Below are 26,151 nucleotides of genomic sequence, written 5' to 3' on the forward strand. Positions count from 1 at the left end.
AGCAGAAAGAGTTACAACGGTAAGATTGAAGCACCCTAGTTTATGTGTGCCTATATGGAAGGTATTAACTCAGAAATTCCTTTGAATCTGCAAGTAAACTGACAAGACGGTGGGATTGGGAGTTGCAATGGGCTTCAAAGGGATTCGCCAGTCCTGCCGTGACCCTCAGGACACACCCATGGTGAGGTATCGCTAACATGCAGTGAGAATGTGATTACTGACCTCACTGACTCAATAACAAACATCTGTTAAGAAAGAGGCTCCGTGAGTCACCCCAATGGCTCCATATAACCCTCATGGAGAACAGCTCAAATCCTGCAAAGAATGTTTAAAAGGGAAAACATGTATTATTTGTTATTTTAGAAATGCTAATTCTTAAGAATTGCACAACCCGGTAACATTTACTACAATAATAGTACATGAATAATGATGTTTTAAAACGTAAACTAAACATTACTTGTGTAAACAAGAATGTTGTAAAGTTAATTCATGATTAGCGCATACATTAGCTTATCAATAATTAATTCATTCATTAATTAATTTTCTTTTCGGGTTAGTCCCTTTATTAATCTGGGGTCTCCACAGCGGAATGAACCGCCAACTTATCCAGCATATGTTTTTACGCAGCAGATGCCCTTCCAGCTGCAACCCATCACTGGGAAAGATCTATATGCACTCATTTACACATACACTATGGACAATTTAGCCTACCCAATTCACCTGTACCTCATGCCTTTGGACTTGTGGGAGAAACCAAAGCACCTGGGTGAAACACAAGTGAACACGGGGAGAATATGCCAACTGACCCAGCTGAGGCTCAAGCCAACAACCTTCTTGCTGTGAGTCAAACGTGCTACCCACATCATGCATGTAATGTTATTGTAAAGTGTTACCCACAACCCAGACAGGAACTGAAAATGTTTTTTGTTAGGTTAAAAATAGTTAGGTGTAGTAGTTTTTTATTTATTTTATTATTATCATTATTATTATTTTTTTGTGCTGGTTGAAAGTCTCTTTACATTCCAATAGTAATGATTAAAGTAAATGATCTAAATAAATTCTTATGTATTTTTGGTGGACTAGGTACTTCGTACTGTGCCTAACTCTGGGTAAGGCATAAGACCTAAAAATTTTTGCCCAATTAAAATTTGTCAGGGCGATCATTTTCATAATTCTGATAAGTAGCCCAAACTGTTTGTCAACAAATGTAGATATGTACATCTGTGCACCACTGTTCACGCAGACAGATTCGTCATTCAAGCATTCACATGTAGTCACGTGTAGACACGCAAAGCTTATGTAAATTGTTTTGTATTACAAATGGGTTATATGCACAAAACTGTTGTTCAGCCACTGAAATCTTCCAGAGAAAGATTGATGTGACTATTTTTAATTTCAGTTTCTTTGTAAAACATGTATTTTGTAACTTTATTAAACATATTTGATGGCACATAATAATCTGGGAAAAGTCTGTAAAATAGAAGTGTTTCTTTGTAAACCTCTTAGTGTGCAACTTTATTGAACGGATTTGATTGTAATATTCTTGGCAATATCTGTAAAATAACTGTTTTTCTGTAAACATTTTAATGAAAAAATCTGTAGATTTATTAATTTTTGCACTTTATTTCAACAAAAAAATTTTAGCGTAAGTTTATTGTTTTTGTTTGGCAGCCGTCGCTGCCAGTCATTTGACCTTTTTACGATTTTTTTTTTACAGTGTACAGTAATCGCTTTTGGATAAAGTGCATAAGAGAGTGAGACCAGCATGCATGAAATATTACACATTATGACAAGTTTTGCTTGCCACATTACTGAAAAAGTACTAAATATAATACAGTTTTTTGTTCGGAACTGTAGTATTATAAAGTTTTCTAACTGGCTAATGACATCTTGTGGATTGTCTACTGTCATCTTTAAGGTGTGCATTAATAATATCAGGAGGCATGGCTTTGGACAGCAGGGGAGGTACTGCATTTTCAAAGCTATTATGCTAATGGTTAGCATTTTAGCAGATCACCTACTACAGGCATTCTCAACCGGTGGGCCGCAGCGATCCTGCCAATGGGCTGCAAGAAACCCTAAAATTAACTCTTAATTTTAAGGGTGTCACGAGATCTCGGGAGTTTAAATCGCGGCGAAATTGCTCGTCGAGGTAAAAAGTTGTCTTGTGAGTTGAGATGATGGAGCGTGAGGGTGAAATTAGCATTGAAGATTGGAAGCAGGATTGAATTTGAACCGCAAATCAAGTGCTTTGCATACACCTGGTAAGGCTGGCCTCTGTGATGCACATTTCACTCGGTTGGGTGGGTGTGACGTAACCGTTTTTTTTTTTTTTCTCACCGGAGTGAGATGTGCAGAAAGCTGCATTATTGAAGTACACTAGAGTAAACGCCGCATTCAAACTATTATTATCGTGTAGGACTGTTTGACACTATATTCTCGGCACCTACACACATATCTAAGCGGGCACACACATACTAAAATACTGGAGACTCAACACACCCGCCTTCATCATTACCAAACATGTTCATGTTTCTTTTCATGGTTCAAGTGACCAAATTCTACACAAGGACTAAAAAAAAAAAACGCTTTTAATGCCCCGTTTACATTTATACATGTAGTGTATGTGTGTAAATGAGTGTGTCTGGATGTTTCCCAGAGATGGGTTGCGGCTGGAAGGGCATTCGCTGTGTAAAACCGTGCTCGATAAGTTGCTGTGGCGATCCCAGATTAATAAAAGGACTAAGCCGAAAAGAATATGAATGACAGCTAACCAGACCATAATATGTTACCAGCTCTCTCTCTCTGTGTGTGTGTGTGTGTGTGTGTGTGTGTGTGTGTGTGTGTGTGTGTGTGTGTGTGTGTGTGTGTGTGTGTGTGTGTGTGTGTGTGCATGCATGATCAGGGAGAGAACTGGAACTCGTGTGCGTGAGGTGCATGATGGGATTTGAAGTATATTTCCGTGACAGATTTGTAGTTCTTCAATGACCAGCAAATGCTAGATGACTGGTTATTATATGTGCTCCAACATTAGGTACATTCAAATCAAGGCTTAAAACACATCTGTTCAGCTGTGCCTTTACTGATTGAGCACTGTGCTACGTCTGACAGTAGCACTATTATGTCTTTCTTTTCATTTTCATTCTTTTAAAACATGTTTAAATCTGTTTTTATCTGTGTAAATCAGTTTTATTCTTTGATGTTTTTATTTTCTTATTCTTGTTTCTTTTATTCATGTTTATGTAAAACACTTTGAATTATCGGTGACGCAGTGGCGCAGTGGGTAGTGCTGTCACCTCACAGCAAGAAGGTCACTGGTTCGAGCTTCCGCTGGGTCAGTTGGCATTTCTGTGTGGAGTTTGCATGTTCTTCCTGCATTCGCGTGGGATTTCTCCAGGTGCTCCAATTTCCCCCACAGTCCAAAGCCATGCGGTACAGGTGAATTGGGTAGGCTAAATTGTCCGTAGTGTAAAGGTGTGAATGAGTGTGTGTGGATGTTTCCCAGAGAAAGGTTGGAAGGGCATCCGCTGCATAAAAATGTGCTGAATAACTTGACGGTTAATTCTGCTGTGGCGACCCTAGGATTAATAAAGGGACTAAGCTGACAAAAAAAATTTATGAATGAATGATTTTGAATTACCATTGTGTATGAAATGTGCTATAAAAATAAACTTGCTTTGCCTTACATTGCCTTGGTGTTTGTGACAGTAAGGTAATAATTTAAAATTAATTGTGATAAAAGACATTTTTTTCACAATGTCAGTATTAGTTACAACTGAATTGTATTTATTTTTAACTGCATAAAAACGTTTACAACTTGTAATCAGATTATCATTATTGGCCATATGTCTTCTCACTTCAAACTCAAATAACTGAAGTGCATTCAACCACACTTATTATCTGCTTCTAGAGACCTGTTTTGCCGGAATTGACAGTTTTATGGACAGCAGGTCTGGTTTGTGAGCTGTTAGCGTCACGTCTTTTCGCTTGACAAACTTATTACAGCTAGCATGTGGGAGTCGACTCATTAGTCTTGTTTGACCCAGTTCTTCGCAAGAGCGTGTGTTTACTAGAGATGCCAGTAAACCATTTAAAGACGCCTTCAGTAAAGGTCCTCTTTCATTTCACCGTATCTCGGGTTTATTTAATCAGTCTCTGACAGCAGTCCGGAAGGTTTCCAACCCTCCGCCATTTGACCTCCTGTTTCCTCTCGCTCTCAGCGTTTGTGTCCTGAACTCTTGTTCCAACTGTTCGGCCAAGAGGCTCCAGGTCTACTGTCAACTCCCTTAAAAATACAAATGTTTGGAAATGTCAATACTCCCACTGTAAAATAAAAATAAAAAGAAGAAAATGGAGTAAGAAGCCAATTGAGTTATGTAATGTCTGGAGGAATGAGGAAATCATGGCTGTGATTTCAATGTCATGCTGGTGCTGTAATGCTGGCGCTGTCATGATAATATGATAAGTTTTTTTTATTATTTTATATTTATTTAGTTGACTTTATGGGTTATTTTAGTTAAATTATGGATTATTTAAACTCATATTGGGTAAAATATGGATTAACTTAATTTATTTAAATTAAAATTTGGTCCTGTTAATGTAATTAAAAAATTAACCCAGGAATTGGGTTAGTGTCTATAACATCCAGTCTTTAAAGTGTTATTAATTAGCTGTGTTTGCCTGAACTTAGCAGGTCCGCTTCAATATTTCAAAAAACACCCGCAAACGCAAATGACCTTGATGTAGTAACCAGCAGTATGGATGCCATTTTTACGAGCAGACTAAATACTGTGACACCCATCAAATTAATATAAAAAATCTAGAGAGAATAAAACTACACCATGGTATAATAGTCAGTCACACTTTACAATAAGGTTTATTAGTTAATGTCAATTAATGCATTTACTAACATGAACAAACAATAAACAATACATTTACTACTGTATTTGTTCATGCTAGTTAACGTTAGTTAATAAAAATACAGTAGTTCATTGTTAGTTCATGTTAACTCATGGTGCATTAACTAATGTTAACAAGCATGGACTTGGATGTTGATAATGCGTTAGTAAATAGAAGGCTTTAGACAGAAAATAGATGTTAAAAGTTCTGTACCGCCTTATACTCCATATCCAGTAAACATTTCACTGAATCAAAATAACCTGCTGTGCTTCAAAATCATAGAACAGGAAGAGCTAGATAAAATTATAAATAGCTCTAAACCAGCTAAATGTATGTTGGACTCAATTCCAACAAAATTACTGAAAGAATTGCTACCTGCTATAGGAGAACCTCTTAACGTTATCAACTCTTCTTTATATTCAGGCCATGTTTCAAATTCTTACAAGCTAGCTGTTATTAAGCCTATTATTAAGAAACCGCAACTGGACCCCAGCAATTTAGCTAATTATAGGCCAATTTCAAATCTTCCATTTATGTCTAAAATACTAGAAAAAAGATCATGCTCCTTTCTGCAGACAAACAAAGTTTTTTACTTTTTTCAGACAGGTTCAAGAACACACAGTACAGAAACCGTATGGGGAGCCTCAAGGATGAGTTTTAGGCCCTTTGCTATTTACAATTTACATGCTACCCCTGGGAGACATTATTAGAAGACATGGGATCAGCTTTCATTGATACGCAGATGATACTTAATTATATATTTCAACTAAACCTAATGAGATGTCTGAACTGTCTAATCTAACTGAGTGTATTAAAGATGTTAAAGAGTAGATGACCAAAAATTTTCTTCTCTTAAACTCAGACAAAACAGAATTATTACTTATTGGGCCTAAATCCTGTACACAGAAGATCTTGCAACTCAATCTACAATAAGAGAGATACAAATTTAACATCTCTACTATAAAAGATCTAGGTGTCATATTAGAGAGCAATTTACCTTTTGAAAATTCCTATATCCCATGTCACAAAACTGCTTTCTTTCATCTGAGAAATATCGCTAAGATACAGTACGAAGTACCTAGTCCATCCTTTTATGATTTCTATCCTGGACTATTGTAATGAACTGTTTGCTGGCTGCTCAGCACCCTCTATTAACAAACTTCAATTAGTACAAAATGCAGCTGCCAGAGTTTTTACCAGGTCTAGAAAATATGATCATATCACCCCAATTTTATCCTCCTTACACTGGCTGCCTGTTAAGTTTTGTATTTGATTTAGGATATTGCTTCTTACATGTAAAGTCTTATATATTTTCTAGCTCCTGTTTATCTAACCAACCTTCTGTCTCGCTATAATCCAACTCGCTTTTTAAGATCTCAAAACTCAGGGCTTCTGGTAGTACCTAGAATAGCAAAGTTGAATAAAGGAGGTCGAGCCTTTTCATTTGAGGCTTCTAAACTTTGGAATAGCCTTCCTGATAACATTTGAGGCTCAGACACACTCTCCCACTTCAAAACTAAATTAAAGACCTAACTGTTTAGTAAAGCATAAAACCTGCATCACTCAGCAGGTTTACACACACTATGAACTGCAGCTACACTAATTATTTTCTTTAGTCTCAATTTCCACATGGGTATACTCTTCCCGAGGCCCTCGGACTATGCAGAGTCACTGATTCGATCCAAGAGCAGCGACAAAATGATCCCATGGCTGCAGCTCTGCACAAGACGTTTGGTCAGCGGAGAAACTGAAATGGTCGTGCCCAACTGAGTCTAGTTTTTTCTCTTCACTTTCGCCAATTGGTGAAGTTTTTTCCCTCTCCGCTATTGCCACTAGCTTGCATGGTTTGGAATTAGTAAAGCTATGCATCGATGTATTTGCTCTTCAGTGTTTAGACCCTCAGTAGTGATTATTAAACCACACTGAACTAAGCTGAACTGAACCTATATAGTAAATACTGAACTACACTGTTCCAATTTACTATGATCTTTTATGTGAAGCTGTTTTGACACAATCTACATTGTAAAAGTGCTATATAAATAAAGGTGAATTGAATTGAATTCCAGACAAGGACCAAACATGAGCTATATCAAAAAAAGGACCAAACATGAGCTATATCTGGACCAAGTCTACTTATTATAGTCGCTACTGCAATGAATTTGATAAATGCACCAAGGCGAGACATGGGTGTACCTGATTGGTAGAATTTTTTCTTTTGTCAAAAATATTTTAAATGTATTTTAAAAGTGGATCAAGATTACATGGCCCACATATACATTTTTAACATCTGGTCCAAATAATGCATTTGATATTTGGCCCAAGACTTGCTTGCTGCCTAATGCCGAGTTCACAGCATGATTTTTGATTCGCTGACATTTTTTGAGAAATCGCAGACAAAAGTCTGTAATCACAGGCAAATCGCTGCTTGTTCATGCGAGTAACAATCACACAGTGTGAACTATCAAAGCCACGATCTCAGGGAATCGCAGATGATTTGCCCAAACCCGTAAGATATTTGGCATGCTAAATATCTGGCCATGTCGGCCATTTAAATCATGCTGTAACTTGTGGGTGTGACACTGACAAGAGAGGTGAGGATCCACATGCAGGTTTATTAGAATGGTCAGGCAAGCGATGGTCAAGAATGGCCAGAGTGGGTCAGGAGGCCTAGGTTCAGGATGCACTGGCAGTTCTTTAAACCCCACTGGGTCAGGAGACTCTGGGAGGTCACACGGCTCTGGGAAATCATATGGCTCTGGCAGCTATTCATTGAACTGAGGTGGCGGCAGCCATTCGGGAAGCTCAGGCAGTGGCCATTCAGGAAGCTCAGGCAGTGGCCATTCAGGAATCTCAGGTGGCGGCCATTCAGGAAGCTCAGGAGTGTAAGCATGCAGCTGTGGCAGCAGTGGCTCTGGCAGCGGCTCTGGCAGCTCTGATAGCACTGGTGACAGAGGATTTGCCAACTCTGGAGGATCTGGCAGCTCTGTAGGATCTGGCGGCTCTGGAGGGTCTGGCAGCTCTGGAGGATCTGGTGGCGGCCATCTTGTGAGCTGGCTGTGTGGTGGTGGAATGAGGGTCTTGCTGTCCTTTGCCCCCCCTGAGGGCACCTGGTATGTTTTGACTGTATAAACAATGGCTTTTTAAGGGACCACACCGAACATGATTTTATGTTTCAAAAACGCAAGGCACACCACACTGCCTTTTTTGTTGACGAGAAAAAAAAAGCGCTGTGCATTTTTCTGTCACTATCAATAACTGAATCTGCAGGGTATTGTGTGAGAGTGTTGCTGTTGATATTGATAGAATTTTAAAATTTGACATTATTGTGATAATCAAGATTTCTAAGTCATACAGCACCAGATAATTCAATTTATTTTTATTTCTATAGCGCTTTAACAATGTAGATTGTGTCAAAGCAGCTTCACATTTAAGATTATAGTAAATTAAAACAGTGTCAAAACAGTTTTCAGTGTTGAAGTTCTGTTTAGTTCAGTTCAGTGTGGTTTAATAATTACTGCTAAAAGTTTAAACATTCATTCATTCATTCATTTATTCATTCATTCATTTTCTTTTCGTCTTAGTCCCTTTATTAATCTGGGGTCGCCACAGCGGAATGAACCGCCAACTTATCCAGCATATGTTTTATGCAGCGGATGCTCTTTTAGCTGCAACCCATCTCTGAGAAACATCCATGCACACTCAAATGCTATGGACAATTTAGCCTACCAAATTCACCTGTATGGCATGTCTTTGGACTGTGGAGGAACCGGAGCACCCGGAGGAAACCCACACAAACACAGGGAGAACATGCAAACTCCACTCAGAAACGCCAACTGACCCAGCTGAGGCTCGAACCAGCAACCTTCTTGCTTTGAGTCGACAGCACTTCCTACTACGCCACTGCGTTACCCAAAGTTTAAACACTGAAGAGCAAATCCATCAAAGCACCGGAGAGCGCTGGACGTACATCATGGAGAAGCTACAGATGGGAGAAGCCACCGGCTGGTTTCATTCTCTCCACTCTTCCATGACCACCACAACAACTGCTCAGGATATGGCCTGGTCCAGGATTATGGAAACCTTGGCAATAAATAAAAGACTAACATAAGCACTGATGCCGTTCAAATTCTAATAATTTTTTTGGAAGTGTACCCGGTTCCGGTTGCCCTAAAAATGCAGACTAACTCTTCTAAATCTTTAGAAGATTTGGATTTCAACAACATTTGTGTTTTATGTGTATGCTAATGCAAAGAGATGTGTCTTTAATCTAGTTTTAAACAGTCGGAGTGTGTCTGCTTCCCGAACTGTGCTAGGATGGCTGTTTCAGAGTTTAGGTGCCAGATATGCTCTACCACCTACAGTTGATTTTAATATTCTGGGAGTAATCAATTGTGCAGAATTAATTGAGCGTAGAGGACGTGAGGGGCTAAAAAAAACTTAAAACAGCAACCACAAGTCTCTCATCCATCTTAAAAACTCTCCATAGTTGTTGTGACAACACAAACACTGCAGTCACCTCATACAGATGCTATATACAAACACACATGCTATCATCTTTATGGTCCAAAACCTGACAGAAGGGCTAATCTATTTTTTATTTTATTTTTTTTTTTGTATAAAACAAATATCAGTATGCATATAATAAATAATACTACTGCTAATAATAACAATATACAAAAGCAAATTGTGCTGAATAAACGGAAAAAGCCCCCCCGAGATGAAGAAGGCATGTCTGTGTATCAGCAAATTGCTGTACATCCCCTGTGTATTAAGCAATGTGTAAGCAAGACACAACTAACACGCTCTGCGCTGGACTTTAGACCTTCTCTCAGCTGGTCTATTGAGCAGTCTATTTTAGTGCCTCAAAATGGCACTGCACCAATGATGCGCCTTAACACACCACTTATCTAGACCTAAACACCCATGAGTATACAAAGTGGTGCAAATGGATTTGCTATTTAAACAACGTGGTGGAAAACGGGAAAATAATGGTCTGAAAATAGCAACACGTCATAGAAACACGCCTTGTGCCTTATTGTACCGAGTGTATGATAGGAGCCTAAATATGTATGTGTTGGTTTTTATCTTTTTGCAGTGAATGAATAACTTTATTATTTGTTTTCAGTAAAAGGCAAATCACTGGTCATCGCGGGCCACTGAGGAGACATTTGACATTTTGATGTTATGAATGTGCTGAGCAGACAATCTAACAATGTTTACTGCAGGAAGAAACACTGGTGCTGTTGGCTTGAATCTTGACAGTTTATAAAAGAGGGAGAGCTGTAAAGTGCAGCTGTAAGTCAGATGTTACGTCTTCAGAGGAAATCTAACCTCAATCTCACTCAAATGACTGATTACACTGTAGAATTTATTTCACATACACATAGTTTCACATACACAAGGCAAAAGTAATTTCTATTACTCCCTCCTTTAATTTTTTTTTCTGTAAAGATTTAAAAATATTTTATAATTCCTTGACCTCAATTACAAGAAACAAGAAAGCTATAAAAACCTCTATAATAATGATAATGAAATGAATAATGAAAAAATATCTTTACAATCTAATAACTTAAATATGATGGATCCCCTCATATATATGTTACACTTTTTTGTGTAATGTATGTTCTGCATCACTAAGTTTTGTATATCTGTTACATATGTTATCATATAGTCATATAATCCTGTATGCTTTTCAGTTATATGCTTCAAAAAAAAAAAATTAAATAAATAAATAAATAATTAAAAAAAAAAAGACTTATAGAAGACATATTTCCTAGTTCCTCTAAAAGGCCCACCCTTCAGTGACTCTGATTGGTCATCGTCATAATGCGCTGCGATTCGCAAATCAGCTCCACGTCATGCCCGTAAAAGCACGTGCTGTTCTGCTGTGTAAACATTCAGTCAACCTCCTGTCTGCTCTTTAAAATAAAATCTAACAAGTGTCTGTAACGAGTGAAAATGGGGTGCGGCTTCTATAAGAGCGTTTGCCATTGCGTGCGTCTATGTGTTTGTGAATGTTGTCTGCGTCTATGTGTGTGTGTGAATGTGTGAACTTTCTGTATCAAGCGCATGTGCACGGGAGTTCCCTATCAAGTCGGTCTTTCGACATTACATATGGGGGAAATCCCTTTCCCTGAAAATGCTGATGAATGCTGATGTCTGATTGAATCACTCTATTGCTTTGCAATAGCCAATGGCGTCCAAGCACTCATCCTAAAGGCAGGCTTGACCACTATAAAATCGGTGATGGGCGCCAACATACCTCAGAATCTTTCTCCTTCACCTGGAGCCTGTTAATTTAAAGCTACGAACTCAATTGCCATTGATTTGCGCGCCAAGAGTGAATAGACAAAGAAATTCCCTCCTGCGTTCTGGCAAAGATGTTACTTAGACAATGTCAGTTATGCGGTTGGCCCATCAAGTTTCCCGATGCTCACTTGGAATGCATAGTTTGTCTGGGCTTCACCCATGCCAAAGCGGCATTGGAAGGGTCTGATTGCCGATCCTGTGAGGACCTGCCAATCAAGACCCTTTGCACTAGGCTGGCCGTTGCACGCAACGGTGGGCCAATGACAGCTGTTTCTTCCCTGCTCGCCACCCCTGAGCCACGGGCAGAGAGAACGGTCCCTGTTGGATGTTCTGCTGATGAGCCGCCGCCAGCCGTGTGCCTGCGCAGCCATCACCCAGTGGAGCCCCCAGCCCTCTACTACGTGGACGTGAGTTCCCGCCCTCTCTCTGTTGCACAGGAAATGGTCTCGTTCAGGCTGAGGAAGACAACGCTATGTCTGTGAGCGCCTATGAACCAGGTGCTTGGTCTGAAGTCCCCACTGAAGATCCTAGCTTCACTGCCATTTCGCAGGATGAGGAGCTTATGAGGATCGTGACCCACACAGTGGCAGATATGGGACTGGAATGGGAAATCCCTGAGCAGCCAGCCAAGTGATGGATGGACGGGTCTTTTATGGGCTGACAGCAGTAGAGGGGGCAGACAAACAGGGCTACGAGATGTGGGATGCTGTGAAAACACATCTGCTCGATGCTCCAGTGAGCCCGACCGGGCTTTTCGGAGATGCGGTGGAGGCGTTCTCAGAGAAATTCTCGGAGGTGCAAAAACAATCTAATATGCTGCCTCATTTGCTTCCCAAGCGTCCCCCAAACAACTCTGCTGCGAGAGCAAGATCGAGGTCGTCATCCTCTCATCCTATCGCGTAAAGCCCGCCCCCCATCAAACGGCACATCCAGTGAGCAGAGAAGTTTAGCGTTCCTGATGCCATTGCCAAGAGGAGAAGAGCCTGGTCTGCAGACGTTGGCAGACCGGCGAACAAGAGAGTGTGTTCCCTCTCAGGGAGATGTGTTTGTGCAAATGTTATATTGCCAGTTTGTTTAAATGCAAGAAACAAAAAACCAAACACACCTCATCAAGAGGGCTCTTTCCCTCCACTCCTTATAGATACGGCAATAGCAGATGTGTCTGTCCCTACGCCACAAGCCACGGACCCACCATCACCCATCATCCATTCAGAAAGCATTTTTTTCACTGGCAACTGGCACACAGCTCTCGCCTTTGAAAATACCTCCATACCTATTATCGAACTACCTGAGCGCAAGGGCAGTGCTCCCGGCGGTGTCAGATTGGGTTATCAAAACTATAAAACGTGGTTACACGCTGCAATTTGCTCGCAGACCTCCCCGCTTCAGCAGCGTGATTATGTCAGAAGTGTCAGAGCAGAGCGCCCCGTTGCTTCGAAAGGAAACATCTGTGCTCTTAGTCAAGCGAGCAATCAAGATAGTGCCCGAAGCGCAAAGAGAATGCGGGCTGTACAGCCGTTACTTCCTCGTCTCCCCCTTCTCAAAAAAAGGGGGGGAATGCGGCCAATATTGGATTTACGGCCGCTGAACAGGGCATTAACGAAGCGCATGTTCAAAATGATAACGGTAAAGCAGATTTTCGCGCACACTAAGCCCGATTCGAATGGACAACACATCGGTGGTGGCTTAAATCAATCACCTTGGAGCAGTGCATTCCTGTGCCCAACAAAGTCTGGCGAGGCGTATGCTTTTATGGGCGGATCGGACACTGCTGTCGATTCGAGCAGTGCATGGGAGGTTGAACTGCGGTGCGGATATGCTGTCCAGAGATGGCGTTATTCATGGGGAGTGGAGACTCCATCCCCAGACAGTGGGAATGATTTAGAAATGATTCAGCCAGGTGGAGATCGACCTGTTAACGTTGGAAGAGAACACCCACTGTCCTCTATTTTTCTCGCTAACGACAGCCCCCCTGAAGGCGGACATGCTATCGGGCTGCTGGCCCAAAGGTCGGAAATATGCATTTCCACCTGTCAAAATCATGCCGCTAGTGCTGCAGAAAGTCAGGGAGGAAAGGGATGCTTTGCTGTAGCGCCAAAATTGCCCAACCAACCATGGTTCCCGGAGCTGGTGAATCTATCGTCAGCACCCCCATGGCAGATTCCATTAAGGCGGGACCTGCTATCACAGACCAAAAGCACCATCTGGCACCCGAAGCTGGAGCTGTGGAGTTTGGGACTTGGCATTAGTGCTCAGTGCGCTATCCGGCCCACCATTTGAGCCGATTCACTCTAGAGAATTGAGAGTGCTTTCATTCAAGACGGCGATACTGCTTGCTTTAGCGTGTGGTAAGCGAGTGAGTGATCTTCACGCTCTCTCAACCAACAGTGCCTGTATGCAATTCGGCCAGGATGACTGCATGGTCAGACTCACGCCCAGACCCGGCTACACACCGAAAGTGCTCTCAATGTCGTTCAGAGCCAAGGTTATCACAACTCAGGCGTTTCACCCCAGCGATTCAACCTCTACCGCCTTACACAATCGCGTCTTATGCCCCGTTCGTGTGCTATGTGCTTACGTGGACAGAACTAGCCTGTTCCGATCTGCGGAACAGCTTTTTGTGTGTTTTGCGGGCGCGAAAAAAGGCAGCCCGTTATCAAAACAGAGACTATCATGCTGGATAGTGGAGGCAATTCACTTGTCTTATGTTTCCCGGGGACTGCCCAGCGGGAGTGCGTGTCCACTCCACTAGGAGTCTGGTTTCATCGTGTGCATGGGTAAAAGGTATGTTTATTCAAGACATCTGCCTTGCAGCTGGCTGGTCATCACAGAATACATTCTCAAAGTTTTACAACATAAATAACGTTCCTTCCTTCGCACCACACGTATTGTCTGTGCAGGAAAAGGCTGGACAGCCATTGGACAGTTAACTCGCTTAGAGGCACACCCGCTTATGCAGGTGTTTCAATCAGGTCGTTGAACGACCGTTACCCACTGCTTATGTATAGAGTTATAACAGTAAGCCTCTATCAACATCATATTCCTTTAAACTAAAGTCATATAACAATGAACGTGTTTTATTCACTTCTATTAATATGCCCACCAATATGAGTCGGCATTTTACACGTGTGCACCATCACATTGTTGCGCTCACTTTACTCCCTCATGAGGACACACTCTTGTAAGTCTGCAGGAGGGAGAAGCTAACGTCATCAGCGTAGACTTGGCCCAGTGTCAACACTCACTCGTGGTGTTCAACTAGGTCCGATGCCCACTCCAAGGGGTGGAGCAGCATTGCACGAAGTGTTTGCTAGTTGAGCGGCATATTATAATGGCTTTTAGTTAAGCTTAAATTAAGCAGTAGTTAAGTTTTTCACACAGCTGGGTTTTTTTCCCCATACATAATCTCGAAAGACCGACTCGATAGGGAACGTCTCCGGTTACTGAGTGTAATCATGGTTCCCTGAGAGAAGGGAACGAGACATTACGTGAACTGCTGTGTATACGAAAAATCTTTTTGGGCTTAGTTCCTCAGTGCTCACTTCGTCGAAAGATTCTGAGGTATATTGGCGCCCATCACCACCTTTATAGTGGCCGAGCCCGCCTTTAGGATGAGTGCTTGGACGCCATTGGCTAAAGAGGCAATAGAGGGATTCAATCAGGCTTCAGCATTTTCAAGGAAAGGGATTTCCCCCAGACGTAATGTCGGATTAAGTTATTTTCTGTAATAAATCGTGAGAGATGAATAAAGCACAAGATGTGGGATGCTACCTGTGTGAGCCTTGATTTATTTTTTTGCTGCTACCACGAGTCAGGTGAGCTATCCTGTATTTTTTTTTTTTACCCTATGCGTTACACAATGTCTTTCACATATATCCGGAATATGCAGGTGTAAGTAATATGAATCATTCACATATCTTTTGCGAGTTTATTATCTGAGATGTGAAACGCATGGAAAAGCTGCTTGAAGACAATCAATGCAATCGCGCACACACATAAGAGGCACAAACGTGCTAGTGGAGTCTGTGTGTGTTCACAGTAGTTTGACAGATAAATATGAATTTGTAGCTAAATCGTTTCCCTGCAAAGCAGCATTTCCCATTGTTTACAGCGTTGCTACAGCATACCGTTAACGCCAGACACTGTACATGTCATGATCAATTTTAACAAATTAAAACACTTACAGGTTGTAGCTCACAGTTTCTGTTTTAAGGAGATTTTAGCCGAATCCAGCAATGAACTGGGAGAGATTCTAGAAGCTGTTTTGTCAAATCATGCTTGCTATGTATTTTATAATTCTCTGGAACATAATTAATATTGAACTGCAACCACTTCTGTCTTTGTGTCATGTCCTTTGGAAGCCCAAATACAGAAACAGAAGAAGCTCTGTGGAAACAGCAGTGTTTGTACACATTTTTAGCGCCTCTGGCTATGGCCCCTAGCTGCGCAGTTTGTGTGCGCAGTAAACGAACCTTTGTGATCTCACATGGGGCGGAAGTATTTTTTGGAGTCCCTAATATGTGTTCAATGTAGGCTTTGCTAAGCTAACTCTGTAAAAACCAAGGTCTCACTTTGCATTGAACTTATTTTTTTTTACATTCAGAGATGTTGTTTATGTTTACACCGCTACATTACACATCAACTAAAGTTTAAAATATGATATCATAGTGGACTACCCTTTAAGGTACTTTTTTCCTCTTCAGGATTCATATGCTCGATATCATGCTACAGTTAAAGTCAGAATTATTTGCACCCCTGAATTATTAGCCCCCCTGATTATTTTTTCCCCAATTTCTGTTTAAAGGAGAGAAGGTATTTTCAACACATATCTAAACATAATCATATTATATTTCTAATAATTGATTTATTTTATCTTAGCCATTATGACAGTAACTAATATTTTACTAGATATTTTTCAAGACACTTCTATAAAGCTTAAAGTGACATTCAAAGGTTTAACTAGGTTAACTAGGTTTACTAGGCAGGTTAGGGTAATTAGGCAAGTTATTGTATAAAGATGGTTTGTTCTGTAGACTATCGAAAAAAAATGCTTAAAGGGGCTGATATAAAATTTGACCTTAAAAAAAAAAAAAAAAAAAAAAAAACAGCTTTTATTCTAGCCGGAATAAAACAAAATAGACTTTCTCCAGAAGAAAAAAATAAATAAATCAAACAACCTGTGAAAATGTCCTTGCTCTGTTAAACATCATTTGGGAAATATTTTATATAGTTTTTTACAAGGTTAAGGAGCCGCAGGGTGTCCGTGGGGTCTTAAAGTCTTAAAATGTCTTATATTTTAAAGGCAAAGTGTTAGGCCTTTAAAAGTCTTAAATGTACTGCTATTTACTGTTATTAGACATTTTTAAGAATAGTGTCAAAATGTAATTATATAATTAGCAAACAAACAAACAAAATCAAACATACAAATAAAAAAATAAAAATAAAAAAACACAATTACACAACTCCCTATAGTAACAGAAGTTACAGAAACATCTGATGCACAACCTTGGACACATCATCAGTGTTGTTTCCTGGGCTCACAGGGTGTTTAGGGTCTTGCAACAGACACCCTTCTCCAGGCGACCCGACCGAGGCTGATCAGATCCCGGCCTGTGTCCAAGTGGCATGCTACTGCCCCCACTGTTCCCCCCTCTTCAACCAGAGCCATCTGGATGCTTTTTCCGCTGCTTTCACGTTGTTGCCTAGGGCTCTACTTCGGTTTGTGCCTGTTATTCCCAGTGTACCATAGGACTTGCTCAGGTTGTAGCTTGCAAATCCCCTACTGCCCACTTCCACTGGCATGCACCTGGTTCTCCATCCATTCGCCCTACATTGCTCCACTAGCTCTTGATATTTTCCCCTCTTTCTCTCCTGAGCCTACTCCATCCTCTCCTCCCAGGGCACCGTCAGCTCCAGCAGGATTAATTGCTTTGTGGCCTCAGAGACCAAGATTATGTCAGGTCTCAATGTAGACTGGGTGATGTGTGGTGGAATTTTTAGCTGCCTCTCAAGATCAACTGTCATCACCCAGTCTTGGGCTGTGAAGAGCAACCCACCAGAGCAGTTCTTTGCTGTTCTCTCTGGCCTTTGTCCTTCCTTGATGAACTGAATGATCTTGGCCGTGGCTTGGCGGTATCGTCTGTCCTTGATCCCCTTGCTGATTGCCTCAGCAATGGATTTAAGGACCTGATCTTGTCTCCATCGATACCAACCTTCACCTAGTGCCTTGGAACAGCTGCTCAAAATATGTTATAGTGTCCCTGGCTTGGAACACAGCGGGCATGCGGGTGTCTCTACTCTGCCCCATATGCACAGGTTCGATGGGGTGGGAAGAACGTCGTAGACCCCTTAGATCAAGAATCTGATTCTCAGGGGGTTCCATGTCCCTCCCAGTTTGAACTTGTTGGTGTTCCCATACAGAGCGATGTTACTGAGGCTGCGTGGCAATCCCAGCCATCTGCGTAGATAGCTGCTCACCTTTTGTTCAAAACCTTCAACCACAGTCATGGGGACCTCATAGATTAGTAAGGGCCAGAGGAGTCTTGGAAGGATTCCATGTTGGTAAACCAAAGCCTTAAATCTTCCAGGGAGCCCTGATTTATCCACTGCTTTCAACCAAGCCTCCATGGCAGTGCTGGTTTCCCTGATGGAGGCTCTGTCATTGAAGCTACAGTTAAAGGCCTTTCTTCCTCAAGCTGGTGCCAATCTGATGTTAACTGGCCAGAGGAGACTCTCAAGCTGAACTTGCTGTAATAGTCGATGATGAGGTCTTTCACCTTCTGGGGTACATGATGTTTCTCCAGTGCGACCTCCACCAGCTTGTGGGGTATTGAGCCATAGGCATTGGTGAGATCCAACCACAACACAGCCAGGTCCCCCCTGCCTTCTCTTGCCTCCCTAATGAGCTGAGTTACCACGCCTGTGTGTTCTAGGCAGCCTGGGACTCCTGGTATGCCTCCCTTCTGCACAGACGTGTCGATGTATTTATTGCTTAATAGGAAGTTGGAGAGTCTTTTGGCCACAATGCTGAAGAATATTTTACGCTCCACACTGAGCAAGGAGATGACTCGAAACTGGTCGATGTTCTCCGACTTCTCCTCTTTTGGGATGTACACTCCCTCCGCATACCTCCATGGCTGGGCAATCTTCCCTCTTCTCCATATGACTTTCAGGGCCTTCCAGAGCCTGTGTAGAAGCTTTGGGCAGTTCTTATATACCTTGTAAGGCACTCCGCTTGGGCCTGGTGCTGAGCTTGACCTTGCTCTCCTCACCACTTCCTCTACTTCACTCCGGCAGGGTTCCTTCATGTTGAACTCTGATGTGGGCTTAGGTGGTGTCAGCAGTGCACCGCAAGGCCCCAGGGGTCGTTCTTTATACGGGTCAGAATAAGTGGCCTTGAGGTGATTGTTGATAGCCTCCTTGGAGCAGGTGAGTTTGCCAGTCCTCTTTTGGCCAAGGAGCTGCTTGGTCAACTTGAAAGGGTTGGCCAAAAATGCTGCCCTTTTTCTTTGCTCTCTCTCTCCACCTCTTCCCGTGATACTCTGCCCTACATAGGTTCACGAGCTGTTTCCTCAGGATTCCTCTCAGATCTTCTAGGCCCGCTCTTTCTACTTCCCCTGCTACCTTTACTGCCTCTTTAGTAGCTTAAGTTCTTTCCTGAGACGTTTGATTTCCTTTACTCTGTGGCTTGGAGTATATGCCGATGGAGTGGGTTTGGGTATCACAGTTCCGAATCGCTCAGCTGCAATGTTAACTATGAGCGTAGCTGCAATGTTCACTATGAGCGTGGTCATTGTTGACAGTCGCTGGTCCACACCCCACTTGCCTGTCACTTCCGGGATCTGGTTCTCGTCCTTGTCGAACTAGAGCCACTCAGCTTTCTTTGAGGATTGGGGCCACTGGTTTCTTGGCTGAGCCAAGGGAACACAGTCAGATCTTGTAACTGCCACTTGCTGACTTTGGGGGCTTTGTGGACTGTTATGAGCTGCTGTCACTTGAGGGCAGCTTTGAGTAACAGGCGAGCGGCCGGCAGCAGGTGTTGGCGACACTAGGAGGCTCTGGGCACTGGGGGTGCCTCCGGGCCTGGCTTCTTCTGCGTCCTACCAGAAGTTGTAACTTCTGAGCGATGTGTCGTCATCTCTACTGCTTTCAGGCATCTCATCCTGCCTTGATGGATTCTTACCCCTCTCATTCTTGCAGCTCTTGCCGCAGATGCACTGTACTGTTGTTGTCGTTGTTCCGTAGTCCTGTATCGTTGTCCTTAGGTCCGTCCTATTGGGGTGCTCATTCTCCCCCCCTCTCGGGCACCCCTGGGGGTATTTTTCCTTTGTGGGTTTTGTAGCTTCCTATGGGTTCTTCCTCACGGAAGAAGTGGTTTGGGCTGCCAATCCTCTCCACCCCGAGTTGCCGTCTTTCCGGCTGTCATCTGTCTCTCCAGCTGTCACCACACTCTTAATGGTTGTCTTCCAGTCTGTTCCTGGTTGTCACACAATATTTCCCTTCACATAATCTTCCATTTATACAAAAAATTGTTTACGGAAGGGGGAGTAAACATAATGTTTAGAAATAAACATTTAATAGGCAAGATTTTATATCTGAAAAGCATTATGTTGAATAGGAGTTATATTTAAACAATTCAGACAAAAATCCGACAAATATATATTTTTGATCATTCCTTTAATCATGTCCATATGAAATATATATTTTTTAACAATGTTAAACTTGTCATTTAAAAATAAATAAATAAACAATAAGTTTAAAAAGTATGTGCAACTACAGTTTTCTTGTTTTAAAACATTAAAATATGTGGCTAAGAAATAACTAAATTAGTTTTTTTTTTCTTGGTGTTGTGGCAAGCAAATAATAAACAAACCAAAATAACAACAACAACAACAAACCAGCTCAAACGTAATCCATTTATTATTAATTAGATTAGTTAGTTCTTTAGTTGGCTGGTTGGTTAGTTAGTGTTTTTTTTCTGTCTATTTATTTATTTATTTATTTATTTAATTTTACTTATCTGAGTGTATTTTTAATAGTAACATTCATTCATTCATTTTCTTTTCGGCTTATTCCATCCATCAACCTGGGGTCCCCACAGCAGATGAACCGCCAGCTTATCCAGCCACAACCCATCACTGGGAAACATCCATACACACTCATACACACACACATACACTTTGGCCAATTTAGCTTACCCAATTATCCTATAGAGCGTGTCTTTGGACTGTCGGGGAAATCGGAGCACACTGAGGAAACTCATGCGAACACAGAGAGACTCCACACAGAAATGCCAATTGGGGCTTGCACCAGCGACCTTCTTGCTGTAAAGCGATTGCGCTACCCACTAAGTCACCATTCTGCCCTAATAATAACATTATTAATATTATTATTTTTTATAGTGTTTTTCTCTCATTCATAATCACACATTAATTGACATTAATGTGTATTAATACATTATGTAACACACATTAAAGTACCAATGCTGCTGGTCAATTTAGTGTTGCATTGAAATGTGTATGTTTCAATACCTTTGCATGTGAGCACTATCCTTGAGTTTACATAAAATGTTACTTAAACATTGTGTCAAACAACAGATAAACATAATTAAAATAGTATTTATGCATGAACAGAAATCTCACATAATTTCAATGTTTTTGCTGTTGGTTTTTGATGACCAAAATTAACCATTTAGATAATAGCAAATAAGTAAGCATCATTTTTGTTGGTCATGTATTATTACAGGCAACTAAATGTAAGACAACATGAGAGTGTTTGTTATTGTATGTGCTTTCTGCCACTCATGGGAGAAAGTCATTTATTATTTAGATTAAAAATAGCTGCAGTGGCTTTCCTGGTTGAAGCAACTTATTTTATTATTATTTTGCTTATTCGTTTTTGACTAATATGTTTTCATATGCACATGAAATGGAAGCAGGGCTTTATTCATATCGCAAGTTAGAAAAGAAAAGCCTGTATAAAAGCTTGCTTTACACTGATAAACATGACTGGTAATAATCATAATAATTTGCATCAAGTATTCAAATAACTAAAAACATGAAAATAGATTATACAGCAACATCAGAACAGATGTCACCGCACAGACTATGCTTGACCAGGTCATTCATTAAATGGAGGCTTGTTATAACTGGACTATCTGAATCAGTGACTCATTGACTTGCTCTCACCAGATCATTTGAATCAGTGATTTGATTTCTGGACATCTGTTACTTGCTACTCATCATCATCACCATTATTTTTCCTTTAGCTTATTCCCTTTATTCATCCAGCATATATTTTACTTTACAACAGATGCGAATTCACATCATGGCCAGGGCTTCTGTCTTCCCGGTGACTCTATTCATTGCTAAATGGCTATCATGGATTTTATGGAGAGAATGACTGTGTTTATGTGCTTTAGGAAGGCTGATAAACAGAGTCGAATCGTTTAGTGGCATTTCCAAGTCCCCTAGATGCTTTCAGAAGTGCACCCAGCTCTTGAGTTCATCAACCCCTCCAGAAACTGTACCTGGATGATGGAGGCTTTCAGTGCTGCTTCTGACTGAGCTCAGCCCAGTATGATGAACTGTTGTCCGGTGTCAACAAAATGATTTTTCCCCAAGACACAAGCAACAGGTGCTACATCATAATCCCACCCCACAAAATGCTCAAGTCGCGCCGCCTGATACCAGCGTATCATCCCACAGGATGTCTGTGTCTTTGCATTGCCTTAATATGCAAACCACTCTTGCTTGAGGATGCAATTCAAAGTTTGCTTCACATAGTGAGTGGGCTTGACAAACCACCAGTTGGACACACTGAAGGGTCAGAATGTAGACCGACTGCATGTGCACTCTCAGATACTGTTGACTTTAAAGAGCCCCTATTATGTTTTTTTTTTAATATGACCTTCCATGTAGTGTGTAACACAACTCCAAGTGAAGTGAAATATACAGCTAAGGCTTTAATCTGAAAGTGGAAAGTGTTTAAAACTATTGATTCATCTACATTCATCTAGTAGTTCGATAGTAGTTCGAATGAATCATAGTGGTTCGAATGAATAGTCTTGATAATGAGTCTTTGGCCTTTTCTGTGTGACGTGGATACAATACATAAGACCTGCCGAATTGTTGTGCGCACAAACCCTGGAAAATTTAAAACCTGCAGTCTTGCCCACTAAGGAAGTAGCAAAGTAAAAAAGGAAGACAAACAGATCTTGAAGTCATGAGTTATAAAGACGCTGTGCTTAACTGGATATTATTGAAAGTGTTTAATGAAAGTTAGTGTTATTTTCTCTTCCCGAAGATGAGGCTGTGAAGAATCAGTGGTTGAGATTTATTTTTGCAAAAATACCTCAGCATTATCCCGGCCTCTGCTGTTACCATCATTTTTTTCTGACGAGTGCTACAGCAATCTACACGCTTACAACGGGCGATTCGTCGGATGTTTGTTGAAGGAAGGATCAGAAGAGACTACTGATGTATGAGACTTTGACAGAGCTCGACAGGAACTTTATCAGTACATGGATCATTGGATCGTGAATCTGTTTTTTCCTCCTTTGCACAAGTGTATGTAAATGGCTGCCTCCTTGTTTCCTGTAGCTTGCAAATTATGTATTTTATTGTGATTTGTAACTTGCAACCGTGTGTACTGTATCTGGTTAACTCTTTATTTTTTCATATCGCGTCTAAAGCCACTTGCGAAAATGCGACGCTTGCTGCTTTGTTTATGAATTTAAATGTGTTGGTGAGCTCATGATCTACCACCGTTTGTTGTTGCTATGGCCACCGTCAGCTGTTCTTACACACATGCAGCTGTCAATGTTCAGAATGGTTCAGCTTTTGCCGCTTTGTTGATTAATAATGAATGTGTGTCATGGTTAAGTTCGGGGGTGAGGTGTCTGAATAACATTGTTGTGAACAGGGTACTGTGAATAGCTTCATGCTAAGAAGGGGTTGGGGAACAAATAAATCGCTGAACGTTTCAGCGGGTGTTACTGGCATAATTGGGTAAAAATAAACACATTTTATAAGAGATTGAAAGCATTTTTTGACCTTGCATGCAATGCAGCCTTTTGATGGAGACCCTTAAAACCCAAATATAACCCCTTGTAATGTATAATAGGGGCTATTTAAACATCTACACCTGATCACACCCATACCCCTCAAAATTACATCACTTGCTTATGTGCCTGAGAGTGCATGGGCCCTATCATACACCCAGCATAATGCGGCGCAAGGCGTGACGCAATTGTTGTTTGCTAGTTTCAGCATCGACGCAAGTGTCGTTTTGATGTTTTTTTTTTTTACCACGCTGTTTAAATAGCAAATGCATTTGCACTCATATTATAATTTTTTTTTTTTTTTTACATAAATATAAAAGCCATTGCTTTCATGCCTTCTTGATCTTAGGGGGATTTTTCAGTTTATTCATGAAAATTTTATTTTGTATAATGTTATTATTATTAGTAGTAATATTTATTATATGCATATTTATACTTGTTTTATTAAAAACAAGCTTAAAATGTCTCACCTGTCCGGTTTTGGACCATATAGAGCATAGCATGTGTATTTGGATATAATTTTTTGACCACACTTCGTTAATATTGTTCATTTATTTGTTTGCTGGAAATAAGAACTAAAGTTAAAAACAGTTTTAAAACAAAGCTTTGTACTTAACAAACAATATTTATTATGTAGGATAATGAATGTCTGTGCGTACTACACGTTTCCTTATCCATGAAAAAGAATAAAAGTGAAAATAAAGAATGAGGAGGCTCATTCTCTCGCTGCAGATGGTCTGTTTAACTGTTTTCTCGCTAGTGAAGCACTCAGTTTTTTTACTTACAAAGTCCACCATGTAAATAGCAAATGCACTATGGCGCAACACAACTGACTCTTAAAGGGAATGGGAGATAAAACTCTGATTGGTTTCTTCTCAAAACACACCTATAACTCATTAAAATAATAAGCTCGACCCTGTTGGACCATGTGGCGCAAAGCTGATTGTAGTTAAAATAGCAAAACTGGATTCTGACATGGCCTTGATGCTTTTGCGCTCCGCTTTGGAGTTTGTGCCTACATCGTCAAAATAGAGCCCGATGTCTGAGAGTACATGAGCAGGTCTGCAGCCAGACACTATTGTTACATTTTTAAACAGCCGATTTAAAGGTGGCCCTAAAGAAGATCTGTGTCTGCCCATAATACAGTGTAAAGGTGATATGCCTCATTAAACAGTTTATGTAAATACACATTGTTGAAAATTTATGACACTTAAGGTTTGGTTTATGTGCCATCTTTGCTGTGTAAATATGCTTTGAGACACTCTCGCCTCTTCATATGCTTGGACAACAAAAAGTACATAAATACATTTGGAAAATACATTTAATTAATTATTAAAAATAAAATAAAATAAAACTTGACAGAGCACCTTTATTCTGCAACTATCTGATGATTTGAAGTGCTTTTATATGTTAAATAAATAAATGCAGATAAAGTTGTAAGGTTGATATACATCACAATAACTGAATTTAAGATAGATAGATAGATAGATAGATAGATAGATAGATAGATAGATAGATAGATAGATAGAAAGACACACGTTATATAGACACACGGTTAGAAAGGAAGTTCACTCACAGCTCATAAAATTCACTAAGTGAGCAGTCAGTGTGTTTTCAATTATACACTCCACACCAGCGCGCCTACAGTGAGCGAGTGTTTGCATTGATGACGTCACTCACACATCTCTCTCTCTCTCGCTCTCCTCCTGTGTCTTGTGAGAGTTTACTTGCTTTCTCCGAACTCTCAGAGCTGCAGTTGTTGAAGTAACGGCCGGGATAGAAGGTGACTTATCCCTGCTTACATACCGAATACGCGCGCAGCTGCGAGGGAATAAAATGAATATTCAAAACAGCCGTGGAGTAAACAGAGAAGAGCAACAATCGAGATATCTCTCATAAGACCTGCGAGTGATTTCTGGACCTTTCAGCGCTTTCTCTGGGGAGTTACTAATCAATTTTTGGATAAACTTTTTGTTGGATTTCACTGTCACTACTGCAAGTAAGTTTCTGATGTTTAATACTTACATTTTCAATATGAGTTTTGTTTTTCTTGTTACTTGTTTGTTAGGGAAGTCTGATGTGTGAGGCAGTAACGCGTGGCAGTGAGCGACAGAGGAGGCTGAGAAGCCGAAAAAGATCATGATTTATTTTAGCCTCTAATTAATGACGTCTCTTTCAGTGATACATAAATTACACGATATAAATCAGACTGCGTCGGTGATTCCATCCAGGGAGTCTATCTATAATCTAGGTGCCATCCTTGGAAAAATAGGCTATACTTCAAATTCATGTTAAGTATACTTCTAAAATCAAGTATATTTTAAGCATACTACATGTCATAGAATAAACTGTTCAAAACTAAACGGATCCATTTTATCCTAGTAAATTTTGAATACACAACATAGTAACTAGTACAACTGCAGTACAGGTAACCAAACTTTTAGTAGGCTATACTCGTAGAAGTAGGATATACTGCAAGTGCCTAAGTGTAAAGCACTGGACATCAAATATATGGTTTATTATGCAAAGATTATTTTTGCACATGAAGTAGACTTTGTTTTATTTTTAGATAAACATGTATTTATTGAGGTCACAAGTATGACCATACCTACTCATTTTATATAATTTCAACATTCCACATTTTTCATTTGTTTATCTATGTTTTAAATATGATTATTTTAACCAAACAAACAAATAGACAAAATTAAATGAGATTTACGTCACAAGCTTGGCCCTACCTACCCCCGTCCTTAAATTTTCACTCATATACACTCTTAACTTTTTAAAATAGTAGTAAAACACAGATATAAATTTTAAGCCGATTTGAAGTCATCATCAGGTCCAAGTTAATAATGTACCAGGTTTTCTTTCAAAATGAGGAT

General features: G+C 40.6%; 1 protein-coding gene across 2 annotated transcripts in view; it reads left to right on the top strand.

Annotated features, from left to right (window-relative positions):
- The window catches only part of lpar1 (lysophosphatidic acid receptor 1), a 129,366-nt gene that overhangs the window by 42,757 nt on the left and 60,458 nt on the right, over positions 1 to 26,151 (top strand). Inside the window, 1 exon segment of one of the 2 annotated variants that reach the window (NM_001004502.2) lies at positions 25,034 to 25,268. The exons of the other annotated variant lie outside the window; for it this stretch is intronic. The gene's annotated coding sequence lies outside the window, so the exon portion shown is untranslated. 2 annotated transcript variants of the gene reach the window in all.

The sequence above is a fragment of the Danio rerio genome, chromosome 10 (assembly GCF_052040795.2).
Source record: "Danio rerio strain M-AB ecotype USA chromosome 10, GRCz13ab, whole genome shotgun sequence".
In the NCBI taxonomy this organism is placed as follows: domain Eukaryota; kingdom Metazoa; phylum Chordata; class Actinopteri; order Cypriniformes; family Danionidae; genus Danio; species Danio rerio.